General features: G+C 34.1%; 1 pseudogene; it reads left to right on the top strand.

The window, feature by feature from the left end:
* Positions 1 to 7,862: 7,862 nt before the first annotated feature.
* On the top strand, positions 7,863 to 7,958 carry LOC125165051 (uncharacterized; annotated as a pseudogene).
* Positions 7,959 to 8,891: the final 933 nt, after the last annotated feature.

Here is an 8,891-nt window from a genome sequence, read left to right on the forward strand (position 1 = left end):
TAGTAAGCACTGATTCAGATACCAGACTTTTATTTTCTTTTTTCAACTTTGTTATAACCAAATATAGAGGAACCTAGTTCTTGAGGAGTTACAAGCGTTTTTTGACAGAGACATTAAATGAAAACCCTATAGTTTTCCTCAATAAAGTGTTTGTTTTTCTTTGCCACCATAAAATAGACAGATGCTATTAAAGCCAAATGTTAGCAAGTTTAATTGTTGACACTTTTAACTTGATTGCAATGTATTTTGAAAACTCATACAACTTGAAATTAAGTTTTCAACAAGATTCCACCATCCTTCTTTTTTTCTGTTTCACTAATTGCACCTGCAATCAACCAATTGCTTGCTCAAGAGGTTAATTAGTTACACCTGCATTTTTGCACCTGCAATTTTGGTGACCTTTTGAAGTTAATACGTATGCCTTTATTCACATTTCGAACTTGCTAAGCTAACTAAATAGTAATTTTTTGCTTTAACTGCTCAAAGACATTTTCAGTGCTTCCAAGGTAAATATGGAGGCAAGCAATAGAGAAGCTGACAGAGATTTAATAAAAAAGTTGTTTTTTTTATTGCAAAATGAACAAATAATGATATTTTCCAAGGAAACAAGACTTACAAATAAATAAAAGAAACAAAAGAAACTTAGGGGTCAAGTTTTAACTGTTAGATACACTATAATGTGAAAATAAAGCTATTTTGAAAAACAATAGCATAACTCATAAGTCTTATAAATTGTCTGTTTTTTTGTCTTTACATGTGTTGTGGAAGGTTCAAAAGTTACACTGAAAAGATGCTCTTTATGCAGCCTGAATGGTCACCTCCATAAGAGAAATTAATTATTGGGGCTCCTGGACCCTTGAGATTTTTATCTTTTGCCAAATGATGTCTAAGTTCAGGTCCTGGTAATTTGAAATTAAGTCAAACAGACAAACCACTTAACCTGAGATGAAAATTAATGGTTGGAAATGAATTAACTCCTTAAATATTTAATTACTTATAGATATAAAAGTCAGTGGTCAGGATCAAAGGTAAACTTTTGACACACTATTGCTCAGCAGAGTTTTTCATGGCTAAAATCTTTGATTTATCTTTAGGAAATATTTATAAGAAAGTAAATTAAAAAAATAAGTTAAATGGTTTGCTCTGAGACTGCTTGAATCTTTCAGTCTCTGTTCTATCTCAAAAATTTTTAATGTGCTGTTTAATAGATGATAAAATCCAACCAACACAAACCCAAGAAAACTATTAGCTTGTTGAGACCTTGAGAACTTTAGAAATAATAAACCAACTCAAACTGACCACAGTTATATTGCCAACTGTGAGGCCGGATAGATTTGTTTGTACATTTCCTGTCCTGTTACTCTCATTTATGAAGATGAATTTGCAAAGGAGAGAGGGGAAGACGGATTTTTTTTACACGTTGTTCTATTATCCTTCCTGTTCCAGGATTTGCCAGGTCTATGGCCCCTGACCAAGAATTGTGTTTACTAAATTACACCTAGGTGGTTTGCTATTGTTCAAGTTGAAGGGACTCATAAGAAATTGCGCCTGAGAAATGCAGCCCTGTGTTTGCTGTAAGGATGTTAGTGAAACCACGATTCACTGGGTTATACATTATTCTTTTTATCAGAACCTTGGGGAAATGCCTTTGGATGTTTCCAGAGTATCTGGGTTTCCTGTGAATCAGGAGTTCATGTTTGTCTTCTGGAGAATATGAATGTCTTGACTTGATAGATTTTCCTTTTCCTGTTGGTTGCCAAGAAGCTTAAAGCCAATATCATGATCAACCTTTAAGAGATTGGTATGCTTGACATGTATTTTGTATTCATCATCTAGTTCCCTGTGTGTATTTTTTCTTTTTGCTCTTTATTTTCCTTATTTGTTTATGGGAAGTGGAGGGATATAACAATTACCTCAAGAAACCAGGTATGTATTCAAAATTGAATATGCAAAGCCTTCATCTCCAATAGAACCTGTTTTAGAAGAACTTGGATTAAAGAAGTATTAACTGTAATTTATTACCACTCTAATATTTATTAAAAATTTCTAACATTTTCAGAGCCAAATGAAAAAATAAGAATTAGGAAGTTAGTGTGAAGGGAGATGATATTTCTTTGTAAACATTATGCTATGTTGTATAGGTTAAATTGTGTGTTGTGTGTGTGTGTGTGTGTGTGTGTGTGTTGTGTGTGTGTGTAGCCCTATGTGACAGGCAAAATATTTGCTCACACACCACTTGCCTGCTAACAGAGACCTGATTTTCTTAAGGCATTGGGAGAAATCCCTTGATCTTGGAGACAGTAGGCCTAAAACCTCTTGTTTAGGGAGTGGTTACCACCCTTTATCATGAAAGGGATGAAGGAAAATTCTGCTAAGGGTCTTTGTGCAAAAGTAATTTCACGAAGAGGAAAACAGCATGAGAAATTGACTTATTGCACTCTTCTTTAGAACTAGGTCTTGATATCGGGAGCTTGAGCATCCTTCTTGTAACCATGAAGGAATAAATTTAAAACTAAAAGACCAAAAATATGAGAACCATAGAGAGTAGAAAGAAGGAAAAATCCTAGGTTCTGTTTGATATGACTGCATAGTTGAACCGGCACTCTCAACTTTTTACTTCTAAACTTGGGTAGACAAAGGTTAGGAAATGTTTGTAAGTCTAGCCAATTTCTCCTAGTGATTGATAACAGAAAGAAGGATAATCTCGTCTACAGTCACGATGCGGAAGCTTAATCAAACTTCCTGTATGGTTAGTAGTCGGACAAGTTTCTTTCTCTGACTTTATTGTTAATGATCACAGAAGGTATCTGATTATCAGAAAACTTAAGCCAACAGGTAGTTTTACTTTCCTAACTGTGTTTACATTTAAGTTTTTGAATTGACTATATATATATAAAATGAATATACATATATATTTTATCTGTCAGTAATGAACTGCATTGGCTATATTCCCAAAATTGGGGGGTTTTGTTTGTTTTTTTAGAGAGAGCACATGCAGGGGAGAGGGGCAGAGAGGGAGAGAGAGAGAAAGAGAGAGAGAGAGAGGGAAAGAGACTCAAGCAGTCTCGAGCACAGAGACTGACATGGGGCTCAATTCCACAACTCTAGTATCCTGACCTGAGCCAAAATCAAGAGTCAGATGCTCAACCACTTAAGCCACCCAGGCACCCCTCAAAATTGATGTTTTTATTGAAATATGACTGACATACAATATCCTATTACTTTTATGTGAACATCATTGTGATGTGCACACATTGTATAATGTGTACAATATTTGTAGACATTAAAAAATGATCCCCAAGATCAGTCTTGTTATCATGTGTCCCAAATTTAATATTTTGGATGTGGATATCCTTTGTGTTTTGAGGTAGAGTTATCCAATTTAAACTGGTGTGAAATCCAGAAACAGTGCAAACAGCGAAAGCTATTAGTGGAAGGAATATGAAATAAAATGCAGATTTGTGAACACAAATATGACCTTAAGCGATGAAACAGAAAAATAAGTCAGAGAAGTGATATAACATAGATAATATTTAGGTAATATTTATCATTTGTCTAACATTATGCCAAAAAAACTTGCATTTATAATTACATTTAAGACTTGCAACCACCCTACTGAGTACTGAGTAAATTATATTAATATACCATTTTACAAGCAGGAAGACTGAGCCTTGGAGGAAGACAGTAACTTACAATTACACAGCTACCAATTAAGGCTAGGATTGACTCACGTCTTAGCATAATTATAAAGTCTATAGTACTAATAATATTACAGTCCCTCCCAGTTAAATATATTAGTACAGCAATGTATATTCTGTATAGATCACATCTGTGTTTTTGTCTAGCCTACATTTGTATATTCATCTATGCCCCAAATTCTATTCTCCCACTAATGCTTCAGAGATTTTAGAACTAAAGTCAAATGTTATAATTTGAGTATTCATGCAATACAAAATTTTACCATTGTACATATCATCCAAACTGCTTTCAGCAACCATTTTCATTTCTGTTCCTCAATTAATGTTAATCACAGTGATTATGCTAATCTAGGTTGTATACAGTATACAAGAAATAACAAGGGGAACCATTTTAGACTAAGCAGCCAAAACAAGATCCACAGTAGACACAAATACTTGAATTGTAAATAATTTGAATTAGGTCATATGCTGAATAAACAGCACACTTATTTAAATATTGAAGAACAGACAGAATTTTCTATTTAGAATGGTACCCCATAGCATTTACCTCTTGGTATTTGTGCTTTCCCATTATTTCTGTTCTCGGATACTTTCACATTATTCTGAAACAATATGTCTACCTAAAAAACCACGATAATAGTTTTGTCTAAACTGGCATTTGAGTTGATTTCTACCAAAATTGCTCTCTGGACTCTTCATAAGATAACACAGGATGATGGTGCACACCATACACATAACCTTTGGGAAGCTAAAATGTTATCCCTCTAGCAGTGCTTGTTAGCAAGAGGCAGCTATGAAAAAATTTGGAGTGTGAGGAAAACATGTTTCCTTGTATACACATATCAAAATATTCTCCTGTGTTTAGAACCAATTGGAAAAAGCTAATGAAACTTCTACAATAATTAAAAAAAAAAGATGTTACTATATATCAGAGTTGATATTATCCAATCTGTTCCCACACAGACATGTTAACAATCATAAAGCCATCCAGTAAAACATAATATCTACATAGACCAGGAACTTTAGGTTGATTATAAAGGAGTATTTCCTTGTGCAATATGATAGTGTGACAAAACAAATAAATAAGCCAATGTTTATTTAAAGATTTGAAAATGTGCACATTATTGACTTTTTTCATTAAATTTGATTTAACAATTCGCTTAAAATATTATATGATAAAATTCAAATAGAGATTTATAAATTTATAAGATACAAATACATAATATACACTTATAAAATATAAATGTTGTCATATTTATTTTTATATATTAGAGCTATAATGCATTAATATTATTTATCTTGGTTACCAAATGTTTTGAGCTCCTTAAACTTTGTGCCCAAAGTAAGTGCCCCACTCACTTCAACTACTCCCAGCCCTACTTTTTATGAAACTGTTCTGATTTTATAGTCCAAGATTCAAAGAAAAATAAGGGCATACCCAGTGTACATTCTCTATAAAGCTGATACATGAGGACACATTGTGGTCTTTCCTTTGGATAATTGCAGAAGACGAAACCCTAATAGGGTGCCTGGGTGGCTCAGTCCGTTAAGTGTTTGACTTTTTGGGTTCAGCTCAGGTCATGATCTCACGGTTTGTGAGTTTGAGCCCCGCGTCAGGCTCTGTGCTGACAACTTGGAGCCTCCTTGGGATTCTCTCTCTCTCTCTCTCTCTCTCTCTCTTTGCCTTCTCTTTGCCTTTCCCCCATTCATGCTCACTTTCTCTCAAAACAGATAAACTTTTAAAATATTGAAAAAAATAAAAATAAATCATAAGAAACAATTACCTGCATGAAAGTTTTTCTTAGATGGAATAGGAGTGAGGGGGAAAGTTTTTCTTAGATGGAACAGGATTGAGGGGGGAGGAAAATTGCCTTATTTTCACAAGTTTAGAAACATCATGCAGATGAAGGTGTATAGCTATTTCTTACTGCTCATTTACAAAAAGCTAAGATATATTTTTTTAAAATAAAGTAGAAGGTATTTGGCTACCAGAGAGTGAAGATTTAAGCAAATGTATTAGAACTATTGCATCCAATATGTGTTGTCTTCTTTACAACGGTCGTGATATTTATTGACTAATTCCAGCGAAGGACCCATCAGCATTTTGAAATTTATTCCTGTGACTTGTTCTCAGAACTAGATTATGAGCCATAAGAATGAAGCAAGTCTTGTTAATTTAGAGGCACCACACATTTTGTCTTAAAATAATTTTGTCAATTTTAAGTGCCTAACACTTACATGAGACGAATTTCTCCTATTACTAGAAACCAAGCCTACTTGCTAAGAATGGCCACCTGCCAAGATTAATTGAATTTAAATGATTTGAGCAAGCTTCAAAGGATATTCTAAAAAGAGAAATTAGAAAATACCTTAATATATATAGATTTTGAGATAAGAAAACAAGTGCTAATTCACACTTGTTTATTAATAGGTTTGGCCAAAACTAAGTTGAATTATTTTATCATCATACCTTGCATATTATTTATAGCTGATATCCATCAGCGGGCTATAGATTAGTAGTTATGCTGGTTTGCTACAGTAAAATCATGAAGTCAAATACACACACATATTATATATAATATAAATATACAATTATATATACAATTTATATATATATACATATATATATATAATATAATGTGTGTGTGAGGAGAGTCAATAATATCCTTGAAAGCCACAAACATTTCCTCTCGTTAAGTTCAAATCAGCATGAAGTTGTAGATACATTTTCCATCTTATTCCTTAGAATAAGTTGTAGTTTCTTCAAGTTGAACACTAAAGGAAGTAGTTGGATTATATTCAGGAGCCATATTTTCAAAAATACATATATCTAAATACTAGAAACCCACTCAGTATGGTGATTAGTTCACACTGTGGGACATATGTAGGAACCGAGGCCAAGTAATGGAAAAGCAATTTTCCATTCTAGTTCTTCACAATTCTGAGACATTTATTTATTGAGTCGAATGTTGGGGAACATATCCTACACAATTTAAAAAGATATTTTTCTCTGGGACACATGGGTGGCTAAGTTGGTTGAACATCCAACTCTTGACTTCAGTTCCGGTCATGATCTCACAGTTCCTGGGTTCTAGCCCTGCTACGGGCTCTGCACTGATGTGCAGAATCTGCTTGGGATTCTCTCTGTCTCCCTCTCTCTGCCCCTACCCTGCTTGCTCTCTCTTTCTCTCTCTCTCTCAAAATAAATAAATAATCTTTAAAATAAATAAATACATAATGAATAAAATAATTTTTGTCTCCATCTCTTGTGTTTGTTAGTATGTTCCATTTCTAATTTAATTTTGTAAGTAAAAGGCAACTGTGATGCAATTTAATTGAATACAGATGACTTTTTTTAGAGATAACTGATAATTATACTAGAATTTATTCCTTTTTAAAGAAGAAAAATGGTTGTTTTGTTTGAATCGTTATTTTTGTTTAGAAATAGTGTTCTAGGCCCATTCTACTGGAAGAAAAGTTAAGTTGAGCTAGGATTAGTTACATATTTGTATGTTAGAAAACCTGGTTTAAGACAGTTGGTCTACCCACAAGTTTGAAGACCTAGGTGAAATGGGCCAATCCCTTAAAAAACATAATTTGCCAAAGAAGATACAGATAATTGTAACAAGCATATACCTATTAAAGAAATTGAATCAACAATTAATAACCTTATCAAAATAGAAAGAACAAGGCCAGGTGGGTTCACTGGTGAATACTACCAAACATTAAAGGATGAAATTTTGCCAATTCTCCACAATTTCTTTCAGAGGATAAAAGCAGAAGACATGCCTCCTAACTCCTTCTGAGGCCAACATTACCCTGCTGCAAAAACCGTGCAATAAGAAAAAACTACAGATCTCTCATGAACATAGATGCAGAATCTTTAGTGAAATATTAAACAATTGAAACCCACCATGTATAAAAATAATTACATACTAAGACCAAGTGGAATGTCCGCCAGGCACACAAAGCTTGTTCGGCATTCAAAATCAGTTAATGTTATTTGTCACATCAACAGCTAAAAGAGAAAAATTGCATGATCAAAGCACTAGATGCAAAAAAAAAAAAAAAAGGATTTGGTGAAATCTAGTAACCATTCATGATAAATATTCTCAGTAAGCTAGAAAAAGGGGGGATTTCCCTGAACTTGGTAAAGAATATCTAGTGCTTGCTTCTGCAGCACATATACTAAAATTGGTATGATTCTCATGGCCCCTGCACAAAGGTGATATGCAAATTTGTGAAGAGTTTCATATTTTTTTTGGCTAACAGACCCATGAAAAAATGCTCAGCATCACTCATCATCAGGGAAATACAACTCAAAACCCCAGTGAGATACCATCTCACACCTGTCAGAATGGCTAAAAGGAACAACTCAGGAAACAATAAATGTCAGTGACAATGCAGAGAAAGGGTGCAGAGAAATTGCACTGCTGGTGGGAATGCAGATTGATTCAGTCACTCTGGAAAACAGTATGGAGATTCTTCAAAACATCCAAAAGAGAGCTACCCTATGACCCAGCACTTGCAACTACTAGATATTTATACAAAGGATGTAAAAATGCTGATTCAAAAGGGTACATGCACCTCAATGTTTATAGCAGTGCTATCAATAACAGCCAAATTATGGAAAGAGCCCAAATGCCCATAGACTGATGAATGTATAAAGAAGTGGTATGTGTGTATACATATATATATATCAGCCATCAAGAAAAATGAAATTTTGCCATTTGCGATAATGTGGATGGAACTAGAGTATATTATGCTAAGTGAAATAAGTCAGTCAGAGAAAGACATATGCCTTATGATTTCTCTCATATACAGAGTTTAAGAAACCAAATAGATGAACATAGGGGAAGGGGAGGAAAACTAAAATAAGATAAAAACAGAGGGGGACACACCATAAGAGACTCTTAACTATAGAGAACAAACTGAGGGCTACTGGAGGTAGGTGGGGGGATGGGCTACATAGGGGATGGGCATTAAGGAGGGCACTTGTTGTGATGAGCACTGGGTGTTATAGGTAAGTGATAAATCACTAAATTCTACTCCTGAAACCAGTACTACACTCTAATTTAAGTAAAATATTGTGGGGGGGAACCCCAAAAACAAAGAATATCTAAAGATACTTATAACCACCATCATACTTAATGATGAAAAACTTGGAGTTTTCCCACAAGATGAGGTAGAAGA

The sequence above is a fragment of the Prionailurus viverrinus genome, chromosome B1 (assembly GCF_022837055.1).
Source record: "Prionailurus viverrinus isolate Anna chromosome B1, UM_Priviv_1.0, whole genome shotgun sequence".
In the NCBI taxonomy this organism is placed as follows: Eukaryota; Metazoa; Chordata; class Mammalia; order Carnivora; family Felidae; genus Prionailurus; species Prionailurus viverrinus.